At 42.4% G+C, this 15884-nt stretch overlaps 1 protein-coding gene across 8 annotated transcripts in view; it reads right to left on the bottom strand.

Annotated features, from left to right (window-relative positions):
* The window catches only part of SPATA20 (spermatogenesis associated 20), a 2191885-nt gene that overhangs the window by 52307 nt on the left and 2123694 nt on the right, over positions 1–15884 (bottom strand). The gene's annotated exons all lie outside the window — the stretch shown is intronic.

The following is a 15884-nucleotide window of genomic DNA, read 5'->3' as shown; positions in this document are numbered from 1 at the left end:
GGGACCCTAAACCCCTCCCATTACTCTGGAGCCTACCTGGGCTACCACCACCCTCCCCTACCTCTTTTGGTTGGGGAAAACCTGAGCCACCTCCTTTAATATCACCCCCAGAAGCATCTTCAGACCCTCTGGTATCCACCAAAAGGTCTGCCTCCAGCATGAGCTCCCTGGGGTCGAAGAACTTACACTCAACCAGGTGTTGGCATTGCTCTGGAAAACAGGGACTTAAAATATGCTCTCCACAAATTGAATCATACAGCCCCACACATGTGTTAACCAAGCTATCCTTTGCCTTACCATCCAGTGCCTCGCACACGTACTCCACACCACTCTCCTGAGATTGGCGAGACAGTGTCTGACTGTCTCTGTAACTCAACCCACACTCTTCTGGGCGGTCTCCACACTCGTACACCAGGACTTCTACCATGGGGGAACCCCTCTCCCTGCACCTCTCATCTAGAGTCAGTAGAGTGTCCCTCCCACCAGTAGGACTATGAACCCCTGTGCCAGTTCCCCAATCTACCTCAGGGACACTGCCCACCACTGGAGCTTCCTCATATCCTTGAACCCCCTGGTGTATGTTAACCGCCTCCTTTAAGTCAGGTGCCATATCTCTGGGTGTGTGTACTGCTCCCTCAGCACTAGATAACACAATTTTGCTGCCACCATCTGAGCTGAAATCTACCCAGCCAAGCTCACTTCCTGAGCTACACACATTTTTCCTTCTTGGGTTAAGGTCCTCTTGTCCTCAGCCCTCTTGAGCACCTCATCAATCTCTCTCAGCCTCTGCACACAAGCCAGAATCCAGTCATCTCTTTCTGTTTCTCCCTCACTTTCAGGGAAGTCTTCCTCCTCAGACTCCACTCGTAGTGTAGAACATATGTAGCTCCTTCATTGTGTAGATGAACATGTGCCAGAAGTCAAGTTCCATTTTGCAACAGCTAACCAGAGTTCTAGTATCCAAAATACTTCCAGGAGGACACCAGAAAACTGAAAAAAATGTATGTGGTTGCGTAATGGTCTGCACTATACCAGTAGTGTACACTAATCACTGTATGTAAGACACAAATGCAAGTCCGGATCCTCATCACTGACCACCAATGTTAGAAATCGGGGTCTCTAATTGGCAGAGGTAGGAACCTTTGTCCAAATAGGGACCCTTGCTTTTTAGTCAGGGTAAGGGGGATACACTTCTAAAATAACACCTGCTCACCCCCTTGGTAGCTTGGCACGAGCAGGCAGGCTTATCTCAGAGGCAGTGTGTTAAGCCTTTGCGAACACATACAGTAACACTGTGAAAACACTACAAATGGACAACACACCAGTTTAGAAAAATAAGTAATCTTTTTCAGGGGTGGAGATGCGTCGGTTCCTTACAGCCACAGAGGGGAGGCGATGCGCCGGTTCCTTACTGAAGGGGAGGTGATGTGTTGGTTTCTTACTGCAGCCCTGGTGTTCTTGTAGACTTGGCGACCCAATTCGATGTGTTGTGCTGCTTTCACCTCAGCAAAAGTCTTGCTAGTTGGGGGCCCATGCAGAAGCAGATGTCAGTTCACGAGCGCCGCAGTCAGGAGGGCACCACCGCACCCTTCAACCCAAACCCCCGTCTCACCGACTCCGTCAACAAGCCGCTGTCTGCAACGCATTGTGAGGACACCGCTCTCCACACCGCTCTGCTTCACAACAGGACCGCGAAGTTTGCCCCGACTGACTCGCACTGACGTGTTGGTTGCAAAACAAGAAAGGTACTGTGCCCGAGTCTGTCGACGCTTTAGCAGGCCCATATAGACGCGGTCGGCTGGAATCATTAGATTCTGTGGTATTCAGTATCGCGGTAGCCCCAGGAGGAGCTACTGAGTCAGAAGAATTGTGTTTTATTGATTTTCCTGCAATTTAAAGGTTATTTTGCACAAATACTATTTTTCAAGAGTAGCCTATGTTGGATTTTTGTTGTTTGATCTTGTTTTGGTTTAGATAACGATTTACTATTTTTCTAAAAAATGGTGTGGTGTCCATTTGTAGTGCTTTCACTGCAATACTGTATGTGTTCACAAATGCTTTACACACTGCCTCTGAGATAAGCCTGTCTGCTCGTGCCAAGCTACAAAAGGGGTGAGTAGGGGTTATTTTAGGAGTGTATCCCCCTTACCCTGACTGGAAGCAAGGGTCCCTATTTGGACAAAGGTATGTACCTCTGCCAACTAGAGACCCCCATTTCTAACACAATCCTTTACCGAGGCCGAAGCCCGAATGAGAACCTTGAAAATCCAGTACTCCCTGCTGTTCCCAGCCGGGCTGCGGGTTTCCTACAAATCACGGGCAGGCTTCTTCTAATCACCCGAAGAGGTGTTCACCTGGACAGATGAAGTCACCAAGCTTAAACCTCACACTCCACCCAGAATGGATTTGGACTCATCGTCTGGGGGTCCAAGCCGCAAGACCTCCCAGGCTAATGGAAAACAGTGTCGCAGATAACGCTCCGAGAGACGCTCCAAGACTCGCAGCAAAGGGGACACTGTATGAAAAGATAATATCCTAGCCAATTCTTGTCATGAACACTTTGTTCATAATGCTGACGACACTGTATCTTGGGCTATTGTTTTTTAGCACAAATGGACACGACACCAGTTCAGAAAAATAAGTAATCTTTATCTAAACCAAAACAAGACCAAATGACAAAAATCCACAATACAGTAATCAAAATATGACTTTCAAAAGGTAGGAACAGTTCTGTTCATAGCAAATTATGGCTGCAACACTTTCAACACAAACAGCCTCATGCATCAAGCCAAAATCCAGTCGGTAAAATACCGAATCGCTAATAACACCCGTTAGCGAGTAAATAAAACCTAATCCCAATGCATCAACCCAAATACAAAAATCGCTATTTAAGGAATCCTTAAATAGCGATTCCTTAAATTGCGATTGCATTTAAGGAATCCCAAATTGAGATTCCTTAAATGCAATGCATGAAAGTTAAAAAATTAGCGATTTCGCTAATAGGGGGAGCAAATTACCATGAAGATGAACTGCATGGTAATTTGCTAAAAGTTTGAAAAATGCACTTTTGTGCATTTTTCAAAGTTTCATGTTGCGCACACACATGCCCTTAGAGCATGTGTGTGTGCAACATATGTGCACATATCAATTTCAGGGGTGCAATAGGGTGTCATTTTGACACCCTTGCACCCTTGAAATTGCATGAGCAATTTGCGAGAACCTACTGGTACTCACAGTTTGCTCATGCAATCTCCAATTCATTCCTATGGGCCTGGAGGCCCATAGGAATGATTGGGACGGCATTCCTTAATTGCTACTCGCAATTTGCTAGTCGCAATTAAGGAAAGTTAAGGAATCGCTATTTGAATAGCGATTCCTACATGCATAGCCTTTTGCTATTCCTTATTAGCGATTCCTTATTTTTCGCTAATAAGGAATCGCAAATGGCATTGTTGATGCATGTGCCCCAAAGTACCTTGGATGCGTCACAGTCACAAACAAAAATAGCCACAGGGAAGGTGATGCGTCGGTTCCTTACTTCAAGGGAGGTGATGTGTCGGTTCCTTACTGAAGGAGAGGTGATGCGTCAGTTTCTTACTGCAGCCCTGGTGTTCTTGTAGACTTGACGCCCAAATGCGATGTGTTGCGCTGCTTTGCGAGGCTTCGTGTCGTCTGTCCTGGGGGCTGCGTGGTGAGGCTTCGCGTCACCCAGCGGGGCTCGGCACGGCTTCTCATTGTCCGGAGTCAGTTCCGAGAGGCTTTGCAAGGTTTCACAATGCTTTGTGCCGGTTCTTGCAGAGAGTAGCTGCAAAACCCACTTCTGAGGCCTTTTGGCTGCAGGAGGCACCTTAGGCAAGGGTAGGACTCACAGACTGCAGAGTCCAGCAGCACCAGCAGAGTTGCAGGAAGTTTTCTGTGTCCCTGAGACTTCTTAACAGCTCTATTTCAAGCCCTTGGAGATCTTTTCCTCAAGCAGGTGCCAAAGCAAACAGTAAAGTCCTTTTCTTCTTTCCTTGGCAGCAAGTAGCTACTGCAGGCCAACCCCGACAGCAACAAAAGCTTTATAATGGCCTGTGTTAGAATGGTCTTAAAAAACAATATGTTTTTATTTAAGAACGAGCTGTATTTACAAACAAAAGGTACCAGTATGGGAGCCACATGCGCTCCAAGTCTGGCCTGCCTTTATGTTGGAGAGTTTGAACGTCGAAATATCTTCAATGAAGTGGCTCCTTTCTTCGAAAATATCACGTGCTGGCACCGTTTTATAGATGACATTATTTTCATTTGGAACGGTGCCAGCTCGGATCTGATGGAATTCCTTGAATGGTTGAACTTAGGAGACCCTAATTTAAAATTCACAGCCCACCACAGTAATGTTAGTGTAGACTTCTTGGACATTAAAATCAAAGTAGTAAATAGCGAGCTGCAGGTAGAACTGTATACAAAACCGACTGACAAGAATACACTGTTACAGTACACCAGCAATCACCCTCACTCCCAGAAGGATAATATTCCTTTTGGGGAATTTTTAAGACTGCGGAGAAATTGCACTAGTATCGCAGACTTCTACCATCATGCAGACAAAATGAAAATAAAATTACAGGCCAGAGGTTACCCAAAAAAATTGATTAAAAATTCTTTGAAAAGAGCGAGGTTTTACGACAGAGAGAGTTTACTAGATTCAAAGAAAGAGATAAAGGAAAATGTATCCACAGAGAGAGTGGTTTTTGTAACTCAATTCTCAAGTAAAAGTAATCAAATCAAAAATATAAATAATAGAAACTGGAAGATTTTAAATTACGGCACAGAGGTTAAGTTAAACAAACCGCTTTTCTCATACAGACGCAATAAGACAATTAGAAATGCATTAGTAAGAACATATCCAACAGAATTAGAAAAACAGAGTACATTAGGAGGTGAGAGAGCCAAGGGTAACCACAAATGTGGATCCTGTGCAGTATGCACACAATGCCTAGAAGGGAAAAACATTACATTTGCAGGCAAAAATCTTAACAGTACCACATTAAATAATTGCCGCAGCAAAAATGTAGTATACCTCCTAACCTGCCCATGTGGGCTTGGTTATGTTGGTGAAACGAGTAGAGAACTCCGCACACGCCTAGCAGAACACAAGTCGGCAATAAGAACGCAAAAGGAAAATGCCCCATTAGTTGACCACTTCATTAAGATGAATCACAAATGTGATGATTTCCAGTGGTTCATATTGGAAAAAATTATGATCAACAGAAGAGGAGGAAACCTAGAGTGCAGGAGAAAAAAGAGAGAACAATGGTTTATGTGTTATCTCAATACCATTGATAGAGGTTTAAATTCTAGAGAGGACTGGATGAGGTTCATGCTCCCTAAATAGTGGAGCATATCCTCATCGTATCTGTATGGGTCACAAGATATAGGTTTCCGTTCGGATCAGACAAGAAATCTGGAACAAATAAAATTAGGACAGCTAGGAGTTGAATGCCATGTTTGAGGAAATAGATACTACAGGTTGGTTTTGTGTGTTTTTTTCCCCGTATAAAGGTACTCCAAATCTGGGGGAATACTTATCCAAAAAGATATCTGGATCAAGGAGGACGCACATACGCATAGATAATGCCATTGAAAATCTCACTACTAACCTTAGGGAAATGAAAAAACGAAAAAGAACGACACCACGAGGGTGGGAATAGCACTCACAAGGAGCAATATATTTAAATGCACTTGCACCCAGAAAACATATAAAGATATCAAAAAAATAGACATGCGACATAAATGGCAACCATCCTAAATTGATCTGTACAGAATTACGGTAGCCACCAGTGAGGACATATAGGCAGCACCAATAAAGTTTTCTTTTCTTTTGGTTTAAAAAAAACCGAGGGGGGAAGAAAAACTAAGAAGCGAACAATCCCGATCACGTGACTCTGCCAACCAATCCGGTTGTGGATTACAGTGCAAAGACCGGTACACTAACCACGTGATTGGGGTTAAGCCAATAAGAAGGAGGGACACAATAGATAAATAGGAAGCTGGATAGGAAAAGATTGATTTAGCTCCGATCCGGATATTGACAGGACGGTCATTACACAGCGAGAAATCAGGTGAGACATTAGAATCCAGAGAGATGACAGTTAGAAAAATTATTAGGGATTAGAAGTATGGACTAATTTAGACAACATCTCTTTTCCTATGTTTATTAGACTCGCCAATGTAGGAAGAGGCTTTCAAAATACTCGGCAGCGCAGGAATTCTGAAAATTATCATAGACCTGGCTCCGATCCGAAAACAAACAGGACGGTTATAAGACAGCGAGCAATCAGGTGAGACAATAAGGGCTTGTAAAGACGATAGTTAAAACAAACGATTAGGGGTTAGAAGTACGGACCAACTTAGACAAATATCCCTTCTCCCATGCTTTTTAGACGCGCTGGTGCAGGAAGAAACATTTCAAAATACCGCGCAGTGCAGAAAGTCGGAAAACAGAACCACAGAAAGAGGCCTTTGAAATCGGCAAGCCCGCATTTACCACGAGAAGGTAATTTTTGATAGTTAAACAGCAGGGAACGACTTATGACTGTAATTAAGCGAACAATCAGGAGGAAAAGTGGGGCTTTACAAATAGTCTTATTTCCCCCCCCCCCCCCCTTTTTTCTTTTTTGAACTTAGAAAAGATAAAATATGTCACTCTAAATCACGAAGAAGGTGAAAGAAGTGGGTTTTCTGAAACATAAAAAGAATAAGGAGCACAGAAAGATACCCCATCACAAAGGTGAGAAGAGGCCAGCAATTGAAACTCGCCGATAAACATATTAGTTGATGTTGTAGAAAACTCGATTGTACCAAGACCAGGAATGATAATTTCAAAAAATAGGGAATCCGGTTGCCCATATTAATAACATGAAGGGAAAGGCATCGGACACTCTAAACAAAATGTGGGGTAACAAAACAACATTTAGGAAATTTATGTACATACACCCAATATAGAGAGAGAAAGAATAGTTTAATAAAAGAAGGAGGCAAATGCCGCTATACATAGAATGGAAATACAAGGTATGACAAGACAATGGTACTATGAATAAGACCCCAGATATGAGGAGCAAAGCCCATTAAATTAAATTGGATTAACCCTATAACATAGGAAACAAAATGGGATAATGTTTATTTTCAGGCTATAAATGTATCTAATGTACATAACAAATGAGAGAATCCATCAATCTCAGAGAATATAACCGTCAATGTATGAAAAATACAAATATAAGCGAGAGTAGTAACTGTATTTATCTGTTCTAGGAAAATTACTGAAGTGTGAGACAAAAGTATGTGGTCTTGATAAAGATGGCATTATCAGTCTGAAACCATCGAAACGCGTCGACGCTGTGGATAGCGCAATCAGAGAACAAATACAGATCACGTATATACAGATTTGTAAACGTATAATGTACTGTATTTCTAAAAATTGAATCTGATGTGCACTCGTAAAGAGGAGTTTCTGAATCTTACAATTTGTGTTTTGTCTCCACGTTATGCTGGTCATAATGGTGTTATAATTTTTTTTTATGTGATTGTAATTAAACTGTATTGTATTTTAGGAGGTTTTTAATAATTTTGATGTTTATGAAATGTTTAATGAATTTGTATGATCTACAAGGATGAATATACTTTTAAAAAGTAAAGAAAAAATTTAATTCCCAAAGAAAACTTTCTTTCTGACATAATACTTTATGCTCTGCTAATTGGTGGATCAAGGGAACATTTTCTTTTATCTGGGTTAAGTACCCTATCTCCCTTGGTTTTTAAGGGGTCCCTCTCAATCTTTCAAATATTAACTGCACAACCTGTTGGTTGGAGAGGCCGTTTGGCTAAGAATTGTTACAATTGCTACACTGATTTAAAAAAATTACAGGTAGCACTTAATATCAAATATGGATAAATTGAAAACATTTGGCTTTTCGGAGGACCAATTTAACAAACTTATAAGTCAAAATCCCCGAAGTAGCAACTCCAAAAATTATAATAATACGAGCCATGAACAACTGGTCAAAATGTTAAATTTAAAAAAGAAATTAATTCGCACCGAACTCCATGCAGAGTTCCTAATAGAATATCTAAAGGCAGGAGTTATACCAATAGGACTCCAAGTGAGAAACGAACCTGGCCTTTTTATAGAAAATCCCAAATTTATTGAAACTTGGACACATATTGCAAATCGGTGCAGCCGGGATTGGCTTATACTAATCATAGAAACGGCACAAGAATTAATAGAAATAGAGAAGCGTGAAATAGAGGGACTGGAGACACAACTAAAACAAAATACAGCTTTAGAGGAAGCCAAAAAGAGGTTAGAGGAATTGGAAATAGAAACTCAAAGCTATAGGGAATATTTAATAAATAAAAAAACTAAAACATTAAGAAAAGATATAGAGAGATACAGCACAGAAGGAGTGTATCCATACACCAACAAAGATTACTTTGACAGCAAGAGAGATTCAAAATGGGATAGACCACAGGCACAGAGACCAATTTACTCAAGAGGAGGAAACAAACGGATAACTTTCTCAGAAACATCAGGGTCCAGCAGTGAGGAAGAAGAAGTAGGATTACAAGGGAATAGAGGAGCACCACAGTTTGAACGGGAACATTTTTTAGGGAGACGCCAGAATCAGGGACGAAGGGGTTACAGGGGATACAACCGACAGGAACCCCAGAGGAACCATCCACCTCAGAGTGGAGGACAGGATTACCTCACTACGAGAAGCAGGCAATACTGGAGGTAGAGGAACTTCCCATAGTAAACTTATCCCAGAGACTTTTGAGTAAAGACGAGCAGAATGTACTACGAAGAGGTTTTAGTTTCTCACCGAGCACGAAACAAGACATGTTTGAGTTAGAAAGTGATCTCAAGAGTTTTTTTCGAAAAATAAGATTGAATAAATTCTTTGAAAACAAAATATTTGTACCCCCACCCAATGTATCTGGTCTAAAACCGAAATCAACTTTTGTACCTAATCTAGCACAGATTGACAAAAATGTTGAAATCTTCGAAAAGGTAGTGGAAATGGAAATTAAAAGCATTAACAACATAGGACAGAATAGATACAATAACAATATGCCCACAAACCAAAGGAAAGCCTTGAAAGACCTACAAAACTGCAAGGAAATAACAATAAAACCTGCAGACAAGGGAGGGGGGGTTGTAATTTTTAACTTATCTGATTATGGTAACAAAATGCGACAACTACTCCATGTCAAAGAACACTATCATCAGATAAAGTTTACGCAAATTGAAACTTTAAAAAGAGATGTAGAAGTTCTCCTTAAGAGAGGAAAAGAGGAAGGATGGATCTGCGATAATGAGTTGAAATTTTTAATGAACTCACATCCGGTAATTCCGGCAATTTATGGATTACCAAAAATCCACAAAAACGTTTCTGATCCACCAATGCGGCCAATAGTAAGCAGTATAGGCTCAGTCCTGGAACCTTTAAGCAAATATGTAGATGTTTTTTTAAGACCAATAGTACAAAAACAGAGGTCTTATTTGAAGGACACAGCCCATGCAATTTCCGTCTTTGAGGGCCAGGGCTTCAATAGGGTGACGCAAATTCTGGTCACCCTGGATATTGAAGCCCTATATACTAATATACCCCAAGACGACACGATAGAGGTTGTGTCTACTATTCTGGACAATGAAGACCTAAAAGGAGGCAACAAAAGCTTTATAATGGCCTGTGTTAGAATGGTCTTAAAAAACAATATGTTTTTATTTAAGAACGAGCTGTATTTACAAACAAAAGGTACCAGTATGGGAGCCACATGCGCTCCAAGTCTGGCCTGCCTTTATGTTGGAGAGTTTGAACGTCGAAATATCTTCAATGAAGTGGCTCCTTTCTTCGAAAATATCACGTGCTGGCACCGTTTTATAGATGACATTATTTTCATTTGGAACGGTGCCAGCTCGGATCTGATGGAATTCCTTGAATGGTTGAACTTAGGAGACCCTAATTTAAAATTCACAGCCCACCACAGTAATGTTAGTGTAGACTTCTTGGACATTAAAATCAAAGTAGTAAATAGCGAGCTGCAGGTAGAACTGTATACAAAACCGACTGACAAGAATACACTGTTACAGTACACCAGCAATCACCCTCACTCCCAGAAGGATAATATTCCTTTTGGGGAATTTTTAAGACTGCGGAGAAATTGCACTAGTATCGCAGACTTCTACCATCATGCAGACAAAATGAAAATAAAATTACAGGCCAGAGGTTACCCAAAAAAATTGATTAAAAATTATTTGAAAAGAGCGAGGTTTTACGACAGAGAGAGTTTACTAGATTCAAAGAAAGAGAAAAAGGAAAATGTATCCACAGAGAGAGTGGTTTTTGTAACTCAATTCTCAAGTAAAAGTAATCAAATCAAAAATATAATTAATAGAAACTGGAAGATTTTAAATTACGGCACAGAGGTTAAGTTAAACAAACCGCTTTTCTCATACAGACGCAATAAGACAATTAGAAATGCATTAGTAAGAACATATCCAACAGAATTAGAAAAACAGAGTACATTAGGAGGTGAGAGAGCCAAGGGTAACCACAAATGTGGATCCTGTGCAGTATGCACACAATGCCTAGAAGGGAAAAACATTACATTTGCAGGCAAAAATCTTAACAGTACCACATTAAATAATTGTCGCAGCAAAAATGTAGTATACCTCCTAACCTGCCCATGTGGGCTTGGTTATGTTGGTGAAACGAGTAGAGAACTCCGCACACGCCGAGCAGAACACAAGTCGGCAATAAGAACGCAAAAGGAAAATGCCCCATTAGTTGACCACTTCATTAAGATGAATCACAAATGTGATGATTTCCAGTGGTTCATATTGGAAAAAATTATGATCAACAGAAGAGGAGGAAACCTAGAGTGCAGGAGAAAAAAGAGAGAACAATGGTTTATGTGTTATCTCAATACCATTAATAGAGGTTTAAATTCTAGAGAGGACTGGATGAGGTTCATGCTCCCTAAATAGTGGAGCATATCCTCATCGTATCTGTATGGGTCACAAGATATAGGTTTCCGTTCGGATCAGACAAGAAATCTGGAACAAATAAAATTAGGACAGCTAGGAGTTGAATGCCATGTTTGAGGAAATAGATACTACAGGTTGGTTTTGTGTGTTTTTTTCCCCCGTATAAAGGTACTCCAAATCTGGGAGAATACTTATCCAAAAAGATATCTGGATCAAGGAGGACGCACATACGCATAGATAATGCCATTGAAAATCTCACTACTAACCTTAGGGAAATGAAAAAACGAAAAAGAACGACACCACGAGGGTGGGAATAGCACTCACAAGGAGCAATATATTTAAATGCACTTGCACCCAGAAAACATATAAAGATATCAAAAAAATAGACATGCGACATAAATGGCAACCATCCTAAATTGATCTGTACAGAATTACGGTAGCCACCAGTGAGGACATATAGGCAGCACCAATAAAGTTTTCTTTTCTTTTGGTTTAAAAAAACCGAGGGGGGAAGAAAAACTAAGAAGCGAACAATCCCGATCACGTGACTCTGCCAACCAATCCGGTTGCGGATTACAGTGCAAAGACCGGTACACTAACCACGTGATTGGGGTTAAGCCAATAAGAAGGAGGGACACAATAGATAAATAGGAAGCTGGATAGGAAAAGATTGATTTAGCTCCGATCCGGATATTGACAGGACGGTCATTACACAGCGAGAAATCAGGTGAGACATTAGAATCCAGAGAGATGACAGTTAGAAAAATGATTAGGGATTAGAAGTATGGACTAATTTAGACAACATCTCTTTTCCTATGTTTATTAGACTCGCCAATGTAGGAAGAGGCTTTCAAAATACTCGGCAGCGCAGGAATTCTGAAAATTATCATAGACCTGGCTCCGATCCGAAAACAAACAGGACGGTTATAAGACAGCGAGCAATCAGGTGAGACAATAAGGGCTTGTAAAGACGATAGTTAAAACAAACGATTAGGGGTTAGAAGTACGGACCAACTTAGACAAATATCCCTTCTCCCATGCTTTTTAGACGCGCTGGTGCAGGAAGAAACATTTTAAAATACCGCGCAGTGCAGAAAGTCGGAAAACAGAACCACAGAAAGAGGCCCTTTGAAATCGGCAAGCCCGCATTTACCACGAGAAGGTAATTTTTGATAGTTAAACAGCAGGGAACGACTTATGACTGTAATTAAGCGAACAATCAGGAGGAAAAGTGGGGCTTTACAAATAGTCTTATTTTCCCCCCCCCCCCCCACCTTTTTTCTTTTTTGAACTTAGAAAAGATAAAATATGTCACTCTAAATCACGAAGAAGGTGAAAGAAGTGGGTTTTCTGAAACATAAAAAGAATAAGGAGCACAGAAAGATACCCCATCACAAAGGTGAGAAGAGGCCAGCAATTGAAACTCGCCGATAAACATATTAGTTGATGTTGTAGAAAACTCGATTGTACCAAGACCAGGAATGATAATTTCAAAAAATAGGGAATCCGGTTGCCCATATTAATAACATGAAGGGAAAGGCATCGGACACTCTAAACAAAATGTGGGGTAACAAAACAACATTTAGGAAATTTATGTACATACACCCAATATAGAGAGAGAAAGAATAGTTTAATAAAAGAAGGAGGCAAATGCCGCTATACATAGAATGGAAATACAAGGTATGACAAGACAATGGTACTATGAATAAGACCCCAGATATGAGGAGCAAAGCCCATTAAATTAAATTGGATTAACCCTATAACATAGGAAACAAAATGGGATAATGTTTATTTTCAGGCTATAAATGTATCTAATGTACATAACAAATGAGAGAATCCATCAATCTCAGAGAATATGACCGTCAATGTATGAAAAATACAAATATAAGCGAGAGTAGTAACTGTATTTATCTGTTCTAGGAAAATTACTGAAGTGTGAGACAAAAGTATGTGGTCTTGATAAAGATGGCATTATCAGTCTGAAACCATCGAAACGCGTCGACGCTGTGGATAGCGCAATCAGAGAACAAATACAGATCACGTATATAGAGATTTGTAAACGTATAATGTACTGTATTTCTAAAAATTGAATCTGATGTGCACTCGTAAAGAGGAGTTTCTGAATCTTACAATTTGTGTTTTGTCTCCACGTTATGCTGGTCATAATGGTGTTATAAAAATTTTTTATGTGATTGTAATTAAACTGTATTGTATTTTAGGAGGTTTTTAATAATTTTGATGTTTATGAAATGTTTAATGAATTTGTATGATCTACAAGGATGAATATACTTTTAAAAAATAAAGAAAAAATTTAATTCCCAAGGAAAACTTTCTTTCTGACATAATACTTTATGCTCTGCTAATTGGTGGATCAAGGGAACATTTTCTTTTATCCAACCCCGACAGCAGACAGCACAGGGGAAGTATTCCTCCTCAGCTTATCTGGCTCTTCTCCTTGGCAATGGTTCCTCTTGATTTCCCAGAAGCGATCTAAAAGTCTGGGGTGTGGGCCAAATCCTTTGTTCTCTGAAGGCACAGAGTGTCTGTACCCAGCCAAAACCAGTTCTGTGTGGCACTTTGCAAGTGCACAACAACTTCCATTGTCAGTGTGAGCCCTGGCTCCAGACACACCACAAGGGGTCAGAGCCGTCATTGTGGAAGGCAGGCACAGCCCTATTCAGGTGAAGGTGCTACTCCTCCTACCACTCCAAATGCAGACCAGGCCTATTCAGCCCAGCCCTGACTCATCAGACTTCTGGAACCACTGCCCTTCTCCAGCCCCTGTCATCCAAAAGCAAGACATGCAATACACAAACCTAGCAGAGGTACACTGGATGGTTAGGCAAGAAAATACCTACTTTCTAAAAGTGGTATTTTCAAACACAGAATGTAAAAATCACCCTCACTTAAAGATTCACTTTAACATTATGAGTCGAGGCAACTAAACTCTATTTTTCCATCTTGTTCACATGGTCAGTTATGTTTATAAGATGTTATAAACAAACTCCCCATTCTGTCCTATGGGAACAGTTAGCCTTGCAATAGTGAAAAACAAAATTGGCAGTATTTTGCAATCAGGACATGCCACACACATCAGGGCATGTCCTACCTTTCACATACAATGCACCCTGCCCACAGGGGTACCTTGGACCTACCATAGTGCCCTGTACTAGGGTCTGACAAGTAAATCAAATAGCCAATCATGGAAACACTAATCCATAATACAATTTACAAAAGAGAGCATATGCACTTTAGCACTGATCAGCAGTGGTAAAGTGCCCAGAGTCATAAAACTACCAACAACAGGTCAGAAAAAATACAGGAGGAAGGCAAAAAGGTCTGGGATGACCCTGCAGAAAGGCCAAGTCCAACACAACCCCCTTCCAGCCTAAAGCCAGGGAAGACTAATCAATACCTTGATAGGCTTCCCTGCTTGGGGCGATAGAACATGGGCCCTGGCCCACAACTGCAGGGGTATATTCCAGTTCTACGCCAATCTGAACCCATTTGGACCCCTTTGTCCATACCCTCATGGCCCACTAAGCTAACCCATGGGGAACCCCTCTCCTTACCTGTGGACACCATCTGTGCTGCACCTAACCTTAGCTTAATCACAGGTGTGTCCCAACAGACAGACAGTACCCACATATCCAACACAGTGGTGTGGCCCAGTCCACCCCCGGGGAGTGAATCCTGTCCCCCTCCCAGGGGCAACTCTGTCCACCAGGACAGCAAGCCACAGTGGCCACTGACAGCTGTCAGTGATGAGAACTAGGCCCCAGGTCTTTCATGGTTCTCCAACCTCTGTGGTGTCAGTGAGTGGGGGACAGTAGGCCCAGGTGCCTGGCACACTTGGTCCACTCTCCCTCCTGTCATCCTGACACTGACCCACCAGACCCGAGCCTGTACCCGGTGGCTGGACAGGAAACTCGGTGGCCTTTCCTACACCCGGTCCTCCTCCTTGGGGCTCTGCACCCTCCAATCTGGAGCGGTAACCCCTTCCAGAATTGTCAGGGCACCTGTTGTAGATGTTCTGCACAATTCACCCACCAGTTTAGGGCTTCTATCCTGCAACTGGGACCCCAACCTAGGGTCTGTACCCTTAGACTGGGCAGAGGTCAGAGATGAGGCTGCCCTTTCCCCACCCCCCTAACTGGGGCCCTGCACCCTCCCACCTGGGGCAGTGCCCTCAGAAGACAACCCAGTAGGGGTACTGTTAGCGGTCACCCCTACCTCCAGGTCAGGGGGGAAACCCTGAACCTGGCCCTCCAAACCAGGGTCTGTCCCCCTAGGCCAGACCTGTGCCTGGCAACTCAGGTCTTCTGGGGGAATACACCAATGCCCCCCCCTCCCTCAAGGGAAGCACACTCCTCTGGAGTTGTGTAAGAGTCTGCCTGGCACACGTCTCCAGTCTCCTGTCCACCTGACAGAGCATGAAGACCCCTCAGGCCAGAAGTGGCCTCACCAGGGTCAGTCCTGGGGTGCTCTGACCTCAGAGCTGGCAACCCCTGACCCAGTGGTCCTTCCACTGGGGATTGCGTCCCACTCTCACCCCTATCACTGGACTCATGCCCTCTCCCTACTGGAGAGGTGCTGCCAGACACCAGAGCTGGTGGAGTGCTAGTAAGAGCACTCTCCCCAGTGTCACTGACACCTTGGGATCCCCCTCAGGGGATGGCCTCCCGGTAAAGACTTGGCCCCCCTCCAGGTGTTCACTCATGGAACCAACCAGGCATTGGGATTGGGTTTTGGGCACCTAGGGACACCGTCCACTCCCACTCCTTCTGCTCTGAGACAGGATATGGGACCCTAAACCCCTCCCATTACTCTGGAGCCTACCTGGGCTACCACCACCCTCCCC

Source organism: Triturus cristatus, chromosome 7 (genome assembly GCF_964204655.1).
Source record: "Triturus cristatus chromosome 7, aTriCri1.1, whole genome shotgun sequence".
NCBI classification, from domain to species: domain Eukaryota; kingdom Metazoa; phylum Chordata; class Amphibia; order Caudata; family Salamandridae; genus Triturus; species Triturus cristatus.
Note: the sequence above shows the minus strand (reverse complement) of the source record. Positions and strands in the feature narration are given on the sequence as shown.